Genomic DNA, 14,078 nt, shown 5'->3' with positions numbered 1-14,078 from the left:
ACATTGACTCTCAAGTTCCCCTAGTGCTGCATATCCATGTGCCAGACGTGCCTCTGACGCCCCTCTCAACGAAAAACGTGGGCCAGAGAAAGCGACTCCCAAATAGACATATTTCCTCACATGCTCCAGTATGTCTCCCCCAAATGTGAATTGGTACATAGATCTAGTCACCCATACTGCTGAAGTATTGAAAACCATGGTTTTGGTCTTCCCAAGGTTCATTGTGAGGTCTTTATCTCTACAAAAGATGTGCAAAGCATCTAGATGGCACTGCAAACCCTCCGGTGAATTTGAAATGAGAACAATATCATCTGCATACAGTAATATCAATATTAGCACCCTTGCCAAGTTGGCTCCAGCTCCTCCTCCTCGGTCTATGTAATCAGACACTTCATCTATGTATAGACCGAGGAGGAGTTGGGGAGAGAGAGAGAGAGAGAGAGAGAGAGAGAGAGAGAGAGAGAGAGAGAGAGAGAGAGAGAGAGAGGGAGGGAGGGAGGGAGGGAGGGAGGGAGGGAGGGAGGGAGGGAGAGTTAGGACATATACAGTGCTGAGTTTTGGAGACTGCAGCAACGGAGCCCTAGGCCATAGGAGCCTCTGCGATGCTTATGAGCCGGAGGTAGTAGAAGGCTTGCCAGATGATGTTGTGAGGATAGCAGCAGGGCACTACCACTCTTTGGCAGTAACTGCAAGTGGAAAGCTCTGGGCTTGGGGCCGCAACGTAGAACACCAGCTTGGGAGGGGCGGAGAACAGTGCAGGTGACCTGAACATTCTTTTATGCAAGTTTGTGTCTTTATTTATTCCACCATGTTGTTGCTGAGAGAGAGAGAGAGAGAGAGAGAGAGAGAGAGAGAGAGAGAGAGAGAGAGAGAGAGAGAAGACGCGTAGCGATGGTGCTCCTGCTTCGCGCCGCCCTGCCATTGCCTGGTCTGGCGCGCCCTGCTGTCGCCTCGATCTGCGTTGTCGCAGCCTGAAGAGCACGTGACGGTGGATTCCGCCCTGCCGCCGGCTGTCTGACCTGCGTGTCCTGCTTGTGGTCGTCGCTCGTTGGCCCTATTGCCATCAGATCAGGGCCTTGTGGGCCGTCGCCCGTCCGCCCTGCATCGCCTGTTCACCCTAACCATGCCGTCGCCTGTTAACCCCCCTAACCCTGCCGTCACCTGTCAGAGCGAGCTGCGCCCTGCCTGAGTTTTCCCCTCAAGCGTCTGCCGGGTCCGTTTTGCCCCGTCGCCACAGTGTTACACGCGCTGGTCGTCCTGTGACTACCCCGTCGACCCCTACTGCTCGTTGGCTGCGACCTTCCTTCTAGGGTCGCCCTGGTTCGAGAGAGAGACAGAGCGAAAGTGCGACCCTGCGCCTGGGCGTGTGCTGCTTGTGTGACGAAGGCCTGCGTGCGTAACACTGCACCCCTGTGGGACTGCGACCTGTGAGCCACCCGTTTGCATCTCAGCTGCCTGCCGCCTGTTCCTGCAGCGATTGGCAGAGAGAGAGAGAGAGAGAGAGAGAGAGAGAGAGAGAGAGAGAGAGAGAGAGAGAGAGAGAGAGAGAGAGAGAGAGAGAGAGAGAGAGAGATGGCTGGTTTGGATCTGGATTTCATAGACCAAACGGTGGCAGCACTTGGCCCGGATTCTGATGCTGAGGAACCGGAGGATATGGTTCCGTGCACTGAAGAATTGCCCCTGGGTCCTGACATCCAGCCTGTGGGTAAACGTACCAAGCATACCCCGGAAGAGATAGGTTTTACTCAGGATCGTTCCTATGCGCAGGTTGCTTCAGATTCTGTGGACTCTCAGGAGGTGGACTGGGAGCATCTGTTGGAATTTGCCAACACTCTGCTTGGTGAATATGTTCAACATAATCAAGAAGCCTTCTCTGACTTTGCTCCAGACGATGTTCTGGAAGCTACCGTCGACCCAAAAACTGTCCTACGCTCCTTTTCGGTATTTTATGATAGCGCGGTGATACTCTTCTTCACTGGTCGCATCCCGTTGCTTTCCCGTATTCGCCAATGGCTGCAGAGTCTGCTACAAGAGGAATGTGTTGAAGAGATTTTTGTTGGATCCCGAGGTTTTTTTGAGGTCCTCTTGAAAACAGAGACGCACCATGCTGCTCTCCTGTCTAAACTGCCTTTGTTTTTTGATCGTCGGTTGGTTCATGTGGTTCCATGGTGCCCGATGGCAGATTTCCAGTGCCTCCTGCAACGTGAATGCCCTGTGTGGGTAGAAGTAGAAAATTGTCCGGCTGTTTATTGGCCGCTATTGAAGGATGCTATGGCCGCTGTGGGCACGGTTCTGGTCCCTCCTAGTCTCAGGGCTGTGAATCGCAACCGCTTGTGCATGTTATGGGATATTGCAAGGAAACGGCCTGCTTGGTTACTTTATGGCTGAATGCCCAGAGCACTTTATGGCTGAATGCCCAGAGCAACAACACGTTTCAGATGCGGGTCATGTTGCTCCGCCCATGGAAGATATGGTGTGTGATGCTCCGTTGCTGGATACTATCCACCCGCCCCAAGTTCTGGCCAAAGGCAAACAACAGGTTTTGGGTTTGGATTCCCGTGCCACTGATTGGGTTGAGGTACGTGCCAAAAAAAGCAACAGGATTGGTGCTGGCATGGAGAGTACTGTGCCTACTACCTCACAAGATTCCATGCGAACATATATGCGCAGGAAGGAAATGATGTCTTCCGAGCGCTCTCCTCCTGCTATGGTTTCCTCAGCTCCCTGTCATCAGCCCGCCAGGAAAATGTATTCGGATCGTCTTAAGGGTCCACCTGCACAGCTGGCTTTTGATACCAGAGGCAACGTCATTACTCCGTGGGACCGTCGTTACCCACGTTCCAACCCCAAGCAAGCAGATATGCCGTCTACTTCCAAATCTGGTCCTCAGAACTCTTTTGCGGTGTTGGCGGATTTCGTGGATGAGGGAGTCCTGGACATTCTCGCCGACAAAGTCAAATCGAGGCAAGCTGTGCCTCGTACCTGATTGTGTTTTGTATACACATGAAAATAGCCACGTGGAATGTGCGAGGAATTTGTTCTCGCCACAAGCAACATGCCATGTGGACTGCATTGTATGAGAATCAGTGGAATGTCCTGTGCGCTGTTGAGCATAAGAGTCACGGTGACGCCGGTAAAGTTGTGGATTGCCATGGCTTTCGTTTGTTCTATGCAGGAACACAGGCCATGCATTATTCGGGTGTGCTCATGATTGTACATGCCAAATATCAGCTTGTTCTTATTAAAAATGATGTTCATGGCCGCTTTTTGGTGGTTGAAATCTTATTCGCAGGGGAAATCCTATGGTTACTTGGCCTTTATGCTCCGAATGATTCGTTATATCGCCGGGAGCTTTGGCAGACTTTGCAGACTTCCTTGTCACTTGGCAGACGAGGCTTCTTCATGGGGGATTTCAATATGTGTGTTGATTCTTCCCAGTCCACATCAGAGCACTCGGTCATGGATGCGCCGGAAAGTCGTATGTGGCAAGAGTTGGCTCTTGCTGTTCTTAAGCAAGATCTTTGGTCCTGGCTACACCCGTCTTCTCCAGGCTTTACTTTCCATTCGGCCCAGTATGCCACAACATGGTCGCGGTTGGACCGTATATATATCATGCAGAATGATGATTTTCTGCCTGAGATGCTCGAAATAAAAGTGTTGTAGCAATATGTCTTGTCGGACCATTTCCCTCTGCAGTTCGAGTTGCTTGCACAACCCATTGCCCCTTTCAAGCAATTTCTGGAGAGACTCCCTTTGCGTTTCAATTCGTCCTACTTAAAGCATACAATTTATCAGGGCTATATGCAGCAATTGCTTGACAGATTCTTCTTGGACTTTTCCTCTCAGGGCACTGCGTCATTTGAAAGATTGCTCTCTAATGTGCAGCGGGTTGCTCGGCAATATGGGGTCTATCATGCCTCTCTTTGTCGGCGCCGTCGACAGGTAGCGGAGGACCTGCTGGTTTTGGTTCGCTCCCTACTGGTGGACACTCCAGATGATGCATTTCTGCTTGCACTGGCCATGCGGGTGGCCGATCTTATTAAAGAATTCCAGTTAAAATCGTATCAGCAGGCCAAATTGCAACATCTGACAGAGACTTTGCAAGATAGTGCATGTCAGACCCATAAGTTCTTTTGAGCTCTCCATGCCTCTCCTGCTCGAGAGAATATGACCAGACTCGAGGATGCACAAGGCCACCTTATCCTGGATCCACAGACTATTGTGCATATGTGCAGGAATTATTTCCGTGACCTTCTCGGTTCCGCTTCTCCACCTTCAGCCCAAATTACTTGGGCCCGTTCGGTTTTTTATGACCTGGTCCGCAATCAGCTTCTGCAGGACATGCAAGCTACTCTGGAGTCAGATATTGGTGAAGCAGAGGTTATGGATGTCTTGTTACACTTGCCCAAAGATAAAAGTCCGGGTTGGGATGGTCTCACCAATGAGTTCTTTGAAGCTTTCGCTACCCAACTGGCGAAACCATTGCAGGCTTTGTTTCAGCAGGTGTGGGAAACGGGGATCATGCCTCCCTCATGGAAACAAGGACTTATTAAACTGCTTCCAAAAGTTCCTTCGCCATCTAAGTTGACACAGTGGCGCCCAATTTCTTTGATGGGTTCAATGTACAAAATCTTCTCCAAAGTAATGGCGAATCGGCTCCATAAGCATCTCCCTGCCCTTGTGCACCCTCTCCAGTATGGTTTCATTAAGGGCCGAAATATTCTACACAATGTTTTGAATGCCCAATTGGCCATTGATTATGCCCGGCATTCTAATCAGGAGGTAGTACTGATTCAACTGGACCTGGAAAAGGCTTTTGACTATCTGGATTGGTCTTTCGTTGCTGACCTTATGTCTGCTATGGGCTTTGGTGCTCGGATGTCTTGTCTGATCTACACCATTAGTGCTGCGGCGTCTTCGCAAGTCATGCTCAACGGAGGTGTTATTGAGCCATTTGTCCTTGCCCGTTCTGTCAGACAGGGGTGCCCTTTGAGCCCTTTATTCTTTGCCCTTGCGACACATCCAGTTCTTTCAATGTTATCACATATGGCCGCCTCTTCCCAGTTGGCCGGACTGTCGCTTCCTACAGGACAACACTTCATTAGCCAATCCCTGGCGGATGATACTTTTATGATTTTGCATGCGGACAAGGATAACCTTCGAAAAGCATTGGATGTTTGGGGTCTCTTTGGTCAGGCGTCAGGCCTTCGTATCAATGCGCTCAAATCAGCCATTCTAAGCTGCACGGAGTCGGATTTGCAGTCCTTGAACTGGCAGGGTCTGGTTGTTCCTCGAGGTTCCATTGTCAGGCATCTTGGATACCCTTTGGGTGTTGATGTTCCCCCAAAGCAGCTTCTGCAGTGGATTTCTCAGAAAATGGTGGCCAAGTTTATGTATTGGAAGTCTCAGGCTTGGCCCTTTCATGTTCGCCTCAAAGTAGCCCAGATAATTATGTTGCCAATGCTCACATATTTCTTGCCATTGTTGCCCTGGACTCCTACGACTCTGAATGCTCTCACTCAGTCTATTCGCTTCATGCTATGGAAGAAGGACTCATTGCATGCAGGTATTTCCTGGATCTCGTGGTCGCATGCGTGCACCCCCAAACGCATGGGTGGCGGAGCTATTTTAGATGCCCAAACTCACATGCAGGCACTTTGTTGGTCCCTTTTCCGCGCCATGTGCTCAGATGATCATCATCCGTGGGTCGCTATCGACCACAATTCAACCGGATGGCACGTTTGGGCTTGTCTTCAGTTGCGGATGCCACCCTTGCCAGTCGCAATGTGCTTATATCGTTTCGTACTGCTAGGAGGCTTTTCGGGATCCCTCGTGGATATAGGCCTTTATGGGAACAGCTTTTGACGGTGCTCCAGAGCAGACAACCCTTTCCTGCTCTTGCTTCGGATCATCCCTGGCAGGATTGGGACCTACAAGGCTGGCTGCATTTGAGCAAAGCTTCTGATAACCAAGTGTATCATCTTCTGATTAAAGATAATCAATGGCTAGTTACTAAAGCGAATGCTTTATGGGGATTGCGTAAATCCCGGTCATGGTGGAGGGCAACTGTGATGGAGGGCTGGGTCAACAAGACACCCTTTAAATACAAAATCTTTCTGTGGAGAGTGATGATTGGGGGTCTTCCGCTTGCTTCGGCTCTTTCTGAGCGACGAATCTCCAATGGCACCTGTTTCTTTTGCACCACTACTATGGAATCCGCCCGCTACCGATTTATTTCTTGCCCCGTCGCTAAGAAAGTCTGGTTATTTTTGTCGGCCGTTTGGCGAGGGGTGGTTGGTATCACACTGCGCCCCTTTGATTGGGTTTTGGGCCAGCCCAAATACCCTACTCCCGCACAGCCACATATGAAGCTCATGTATCACTTTCTCCAATACTGGGGCTGTTCGCATAACTGGACCATTCGGAATGCTTTTCTGTTTGACTCCGCCCATAATGTTCAGCGGCATATTGTGAGGCTTAAGGGCCTCTTGTATTGGCAGTTAGCTCTTCTCCATCGTTCTGATTTGCTCTCTACGGAGGACTTCCGTCCTTGGCATATGGCAATTTCTTCCGCATCCTTGCCATGACATTGTAACTTGTAGTACTTAGCACCGCTTCACATGATGGCTTGGATTGTCGTCATGTATCTTGTAATCAAGTAATCTTGTATTTTTTTCGTAATTAATACAATTACCTTTTACGAAAAAAAAAGAGAGAGAGAGAGAGTTGGTTCCGTGCATGGAGGAGATGCCTTCTGGTGCTGACCTGCCGCCTGCGGGTAAACGCTCCAAGCATACCTCTGACGAGACAATGGGCCCTCAGGAACGTTCCTATGCGCAGGTTGCCTCTGATTCTGTGGATTCGCAGGAGATTGACTGGGAGCATTTGCTGGAATTTGCCAATACTCTGCTTGGGGATTATGTCCAACATAATCATGAAGCTTTTTCTGACTCGGGAACTGATGAAGTGCTAGAAGCCACGGTGGACCCGAAATCAGTCTTGCGGTCTTTTTCGGTGTTTTATGACCGTGCAATTATACTCTTCTTCACTGGCAGGATCCCATTGCTTTTCCATATTCGCTAGTGGCTGCACCATTTATTACAAGGGGAGTGTGTTGAGGAGATCTTTCTTGGACCCCGCGGCTTTTATGAGGTGCTGCTGAAATCAGAGACACATTGGATTGAGCTCCTGTCCAAGTTGCCACTGTTCTTTGATCGTCGCTTGGTCCATGTTGTGCCATGGCGCCCTATGGCAGACTTTCAACGCCTGCTTCAACGTGAATGCCCGGTGTGGGTTGAAGTGGAAAATTGTCCGGCGGTCTATTGGCCATTGTTAAAGGATGCGATGGCAGTTGTAGGAACGGTGCTGGTTCCCTCAAGCCTAAGGGCTATGAATCGAAACCGTTTATGCATGCTATGGGACACGGCCAGGAAAAGGCGTGCGTGGCTTCGCTTCAATTGCTCTGGCATGCATCCTTTGCACTTTCGCTTGAAATGGGGCAACTTTGAAGGACACTGCTTTTCATGTGGTAAATTGGGGCATTTTATGGCCGAATGCCCAGAAAGACAACCGTCTTCGGATGATGCGCATGTTGTGTTGCCTAAGGATAACATGGTGCTTGATTTCCCGGCACAGGAGGCCCCCCAGCCACCTAATGTTGTGGATAAAGGTAAACAACAGGTCCTGGGTTTGGATTTCCGTAGCAATGATTGGCTCGAGGCACGTCCCAGAAAAGGTAAAAACTGGATGCAGGCCTGGCGGATTCTGGGCCTAATGTTTCATAGGATTCCGTACGCACGTATATGCGCAGGAAAGAAATGTTCTCTTCACAGCATGCTACGAGTACTATGGCTCCTTTTGCCCCCCGTAATCTGCCTATAAGGAAAGTCTATACAGATGGTCCAAAGGGCCCACCTGCTCAGCTGGCATTTGATACTAGAGGTAATGTGATTACATCCTGTGATCGTCGTTATCCCCGTTCCACTCCCAAGGCACTGGATATTCCATCTACCTCTAAAGCGGGCCGCCAGAATTCTTTTGCAGTGTTAGCTGATTTTCTAGATGAAGGTGTCCTGGACACTCTCGCGGAAAAGGTGAAATCGAGGCAACAGGTGCCTCGTTCCTGATTCTCCTTTTTTGAAGATATATGAAGATAGCCACATGGAATGTGCGAGCCATTTGCTCTCGTCATAAGCAACATGGGATGTGGACTGTCTTCAATGAGAACCAATGGGATGTCTTGTGTGCGGTTGAGCACAATAGTCACGGTGAAGCAAGAAAATTTGTGGATTGCCATGGGTTTCGTCTGTTTTATGCAGGGACACATGCTATGCACTATTCCGGCGTGCTTATGATTTTCCATGAGAAATACCAGCCTGTTCTTATTAAAAATGATGTACAGGGCCGCTTTGTGGTAATTAAAGTTTTATTTGAAGGAGAGACTCTATGGTTGCTGGTCCTCTACGCTCCGAATGACCCCGCATCCTGACGTGATCTTTGGAAGACTTTGCAGAGCTCCATGTCACTTGGCAGAAGGGGTTTTTTGATGGGGGATTTCAATATGTGTGTTGACTCTTCTCAGTCCACTTTTGGGCATTCGGTAATGGATGCTCCGGAAAGTCGGGTGTGGAATGCCTTTGCTCTTCATATACTTAAGCAAGATCTTTGGTCCTGGCTCCAGCCTTCTTCTTGAGGGTTTACTTTTCATTCCACACAATATGCAACTACTTGGTCGCGGTTGGACCGAATGTATATCATGCAGGGGGATGGTTTTCTTCCCGAGATGCTGTAAATGAAAGTCTTGCAGCAATATGCCTTGTCGGCCCATTTCCCTCTCCAGCTTGAGATGCTTGCACAACCTATTGCACCTTTTACGCAGTTGCTCGATAGACTCCCTTTACGTTTCAACTCGTCTTATTTGAAGCATCCAATCTTTCAGGGCTATATGCAGCAATTGATGGAGAGGTTTTTATTGGACTTCGCCTGTGAGGGCTTGGCCTCCTTTGCACGGCTGCTCTCTAATGTGCAGCGGGTTGTTCGGCAGTATGGGATCCATCATGCCTCCATTTGGCCGCGGCGTTGACATGCAACGGAGGACTTACTGGCTTTGGTCGGTTCGCTGCTGGTGGACACCCGAGATGATGAATTTCTGCCGTCACTGGCGATGCGTTTGGCTGATCTTATTCAAGTATTTCAGTTGAAATCTTATCAGCAAGCCAAGTTGCACAACTTGACTGACACATTGCAAAATAGTGCTTGTTAGACTCATAAGTTCTTTCACGCCTTGCATGCTTCTCCTACTCTATGTGCAGAAATTATTTTATGGATCTTCTTGCTTCTTCTCCGTCGCCTTCTAGCCAGGTTACGCATGCACGCTCGGTCTTCTATGATCAGGTCCGCCAGCAGGTTCCACTTGATATGCAGGCTACTTTGGAGGCAGATATTTGCGAGGCGGAGGTTATGGATGTTTTGTTACACCAGCCTAAGGATAAAAGTCCTGGTTGGGATGGTCTCACCAATGAATTCTTTGAGAACTCGGCCACCCAGCTGGCGAAGCCATTGGCGGCTATGTTTCAGCAGGTTTGGGAAACAGGGGTCATGCCTTCCTCATGGAAAGAAGGCCTTATCAAACTGCTTCCAAAGGTCCCTTCGCCATCAATGCTGCAACACTGGAGACCAATTTCTTTGATGGGTTCGATGTATAAAATCTTCTCCAAAGTGCTGGCGAATCGGCTTCACAAGCACTTTCCAGCTATTAGGCATCCTCTCCAATATGGTTTCATTAAGGGCCGCAACATTCTGCATAATATCTTAAATGTGCAAATGGCTATTGACTATGTGAGGCACTCTAGTCAAGAAGTGGTATTGATTCAATTGGATTTGGAAAAGGCTTTTGACTATTTAGACTGGTCTTTCATTGTAGAACTCATGTTTGCTATGGGTTTCGATACTCGGATGTCCCGATTGATCTACACCATTAGTGCTGCGGCTTCTTCACGAGTTATGCTCAATGGTGGGGTTACAGAGCCATTTGTCCTTGCACGCTCGGTTAGACAGGGTTGCCCTTTGAGTCCTCTCTTCTTTGCCCTGGCGACTCACCCGGTTCTTTCAATGCTATCTTCAATGGCAGCTTCTGCTCAGCTGGCCGGATTGTCTCTTCCTTTTGGACAACACTTCATTAGGCAATCTCTGGCTGATGATAGCTTTATGATTTTGCGGGCAGACAAGGACAACATTCGCAAGGCATTAGATGTTTGGAGGTTCTTTGGTCATGCTTCTGGTCTTCGCATCAATGCCTTCAAATCAGCCATACTCAGTTGTACGGAGTCTGATTTAGAGTCATTGGGCTGGCAGGGTCAGGTTGTTTCCCCTGGCTCCATTGTCAGGCATCTGGGATACCCATTGGGGGTGGATGTGCGGCCAAAGGAACTATTGGACTGGATTTCACAAAAACTGGCAGAGAAGTTTATGTATTGGAAGACGCAAGCGTGGCCATTCCATGTCCGCCTCAAAGTGGCTCAGACAATTATGCTGCCAATGCTCACATATTTCTTGCCATTGCTGCCGTGGACTCCTACTACTTTGAAGGCTCTCACTCGCCCCATTCGTTTCATGTTATGGAACAAGGACTCATTGCAAGCAGGTATTTCGTGGATTTCATGGTCACATACATGTACCCCCAAACGCCTGGGTGGTGGAGCTATTTTGGATGCTGAAACTCATATGCTGGCTCTTCGTTGGTCTCTTTTTCGCGCCATGTGTGTGGATCATCACTCGTGGACCATTATAGCCCGTTATTTTCTTGAGGACAGTAGGCTATGCCATGGTAATACACGACTTCGGGGCTCTTGGTGGCATGTCCTTAATGCAGACTCTCGATTTTCCAGTCCCTCTTCCTCTCTGTTATTGCATTTGGACGGCTCCTGGAAAGTGGTGCTCCAAAAGGTTCGTTGGCATCCAGTGGGGGACCGCTTGCATACTAACTCCTTTCAACTGGAATTGTTGGCAGTCTCGAGATTACTTTCATGGGAAGACAAAGATGAGCTCAGACCAAGATTTAACCGCATGGCCCGTTTGGGTGTGACTTCAGTTGCGGATGACACCCTTGCCACTCGTAATGTCTTCGCATCGTTTCGTACTGCTAGGAGACTCTTCAGGATCTCGCGGAGATACCGTGATTTATGGGACCAGCTTTTGTTGGTGCGTCGGGGCAGGAAACCCTTTCTTGCCCTGGCTGTGGATCGTGCTTGGCAGGACTAGGACCTTGCAGGCCGGTTGAGTCTGGAAAAGGCCTCTGCTAATAAGGTGTATCATCTTCTCATTAAAGATCATCAATGGCTGGGTTTGAAAGCTAGTACTGTATGGGGATTGCGGAAATCTCAGTCATGGTGGAAGGCAACTGTGATGGAGGGATGGTTGAATAAGACACCTTTCAAGTCCAAGGTCTTTCTTTGGCGGGTGATGATTGGTTGTCTTCCTCTTGCCTCGACCCTTCCAAAGCGTAGAATCTCGAACGGCAATTGTTTCTTCTGTACCACTACTGTGGAATCGGCCCGCCATCGATTTATTTCTTGCCCGCTCGCCAAGAATATCTGGTCACTCTTGTTACAATTTTGGCGCGCCGTGGTGGGGCCCTCTCTAACTCCTTTGGATTGGGTTTTTGTGCGCCCAAACTACCCCACACCGCCACAGTTGCATATGAAGATCTTATTCCACTTTTTCAGATACTAGGGATGCTGGCACATTTGGACCACGTGGAATGCCTTTCTTGTTGATTCGGCCTCTAATGTACAGAGACACATTGCCCAGCTTAAAGGTCTCTTGCATTGGCAGATAGATCTCATTCGGCACGCGGACTTGCTCCCTCGGGAGAACTTGCTTCCCTGGCATATGGCAATTTCCTCTGGGTCTTTGCCATGATTTGTGTAACATTTTCGTGGGCTAGTACTGGGATTTTACACACGTTGGCCTTGGGCCCTCGTGTATCTTGTATTCATGTAAACTTGTACCCTTTTTTTGTAATTAATACAATTACTTTTTACGAAAGAGAGAGAGAGAGAGAGAGAGAGAGAGAGAGAGAGAGAGAGAGAGAGTGTGTGTGTGTGTGTGTGTGTGTGAGAGAGAATTCGGAGTTTCCACATGGGAAAACCCTCACATCTGCTTGGAGCTTGCACCAATCAACATTTAATGCCGTTGTGGGCTGCTTGGAGGCCTCGAATTTGTTGTCATCTGCATTAAATGCTGTCGTCAGTAGTTCTTGGTGCCACAATTGCTATCAACTGTTGCTCTTAATCTCTTCACTGTTGTCAACCGTGTCCAATGTTTGAGAATAGGTGTAAACTGACCAGTAGTAACACCTTCTCTCTCTCTCTCTCTCTCTCTGTGACATAGAAACAGGGAACTGCTGTTCCGGCGCATAGGAACGGATTAACGGTTTCCGGGAGGTCCGAGGCTAGGAAACGCCAGTAGAACGTTCCAGCTGGTTCCCTGTCCCGTTCCGAGCCGTTTCCTGTTTGGAACGGCCGTTCCAGCAATGGAAATTTAAAAAAAAAAGTTCGTTTGTTTGTTGTTGCCTATTTGGGTGATTTGCTGCCCAATGACTTCGCCTCTCCTCTCCCGCCTTTGGCGCTTGGTTCGCATGCTTCCACTTGTTTCCCTAACTTCTGCCTGCTGCTCCCGCTTGTCCTGCCTGCCCCGCCTGCTCGCCTGCTGCTCCCATCTGCCTCGCCTGCTTGCTCCCACTTGCCTCTCCTGGTTGCCTGGCCCCAAATTTGGGGCATTTTGGATCAGTTGTCGGCAGTTGCCCCAAAATTCGAGGCTTTCTCAAGGATTGGGGCTCAAATTTGGCTGCAATGTCCCCAAATGTGGGGCATTGGGATCCATCATCCCAGGATCTAAAAGAGCCCCCAAATTTGGGGCATTTTGAATCAATCATTGCCCCAAATTTGGGAGCTGAAAATGCGCCAAATTTTGGGGCATTTTCAGCAAGGGAATGCAGGCTAGAATGCCCCAAATTTGTGGCATTTTGAATCAGTCATTGCCCCAAATTTGGGAGCTGAAAATACGCAAAATTTTGGGGCATTTTCAGCAAGGGAATGCAGGCTGGAATGCCCCAAATTTGTGGCATTTTCAGTAAAAGGAATGCAGGCTGAAGTAGCACCAAATTTCGGGCATTTTTAGCCAACATTTAACACATGCATGTTGAAATTTTGGTGCAAATTTCTGCAATTTCATTGAACTTTACTAATTATTTGTCACTTTTATATAGTTGGCAGCATTGACATCTATGGGATCTTCATCATCCTCAGTAGGTACTTCGTCAACAAACTGGACGAAGTCAAAGCACTACTTGGTCATGGTGGGATGAGGTAGATGCATGGGTGCCGTTGAGAGGTTGAGGGGCTCACCCTTGGAAATGCAAACTTTGCACTTATGCTCGCACTAGTGGGGCTAATAAAGTGACAACGCTTATTCTACATGAGGAGGGGAAAGAGGTGTGTTTTTGCACTAATGTATCAATTGAGAAAAGGCAGGAGTTACTTGATTGCGGAGCCACTTCTATGGGGAATTCACATGCCAGGAGGACGCCAAATATAGCAGTGGATCCAACAACATGGACTCCAAGGCCAGCAACGCATGGTGCTTCATGCAGAAGACCACTAGGATTAGTGGCTATGCAGCCTTCTCGTGGGTCATCAGTTGCAGCAGGTCGTGGTGTTAGACAAAGTTCATTGTACACTTCATGGGAACCAAAGAAAAAAGAGGAAATAGATGCAGCAGTGACACACTTTTTTTACCATGACCATATTGCATTCAAATCAGCCAGGTCACCTTATTTTTAAAATATGGTGACAAAGATTGCAGAGTATGGACCCACATATAAGCCCCCTTCATCAGAAACTATCAGGACTACATTGCTTTAGAAGGAGAAAGTAGCCATAGAGATTGCAACAACAAATATTCGCAATCAATGGGCAAGAAATGGAGTGACATTGATAGCAGATGGATGGAGTGACACACGCCATAGGTTCATACATGGTGTTGCCGCATATTCTCGTGGGGATGTATACTTCATTTAT

The 14,078-nt window shown here is 48.7% G+C and overlaps 1 protein-coding gene across 1 annotated transcript in view; it reads left to right on the top strand.

The window, feature by feature from the left end:
- Positions 1 to 14,078, top strand: part of LOC148025738 (DNA repair protein RadA-like protein) — a 216,311-nt gene that overhangs the window by 108,765 nt on the left and 93,468 nt on the right. The gene's annotated exons all lie outside the window — the stretch shown is intronic.

This window comes from Lygodium microphyllum, chromosome 14 (assembly GCF_053477565.2).
Source record: "Lygodium microphyllum isolate KBCC chromosome 14, Lygodium_microphyllum_v1.1.10, whole genome shotgun sequence".
NCBI lineage: Eukaryota > Viridiplantae > Streptophyta > Polypodiopsida > Schizaeales > Lygodiaceae > Lygodium > Lygodium microphyllum.
Note: the sequence above shows the minus strand (reverse complement) of the source record. Positions and strands in the feature narration are given on the sequence as shown.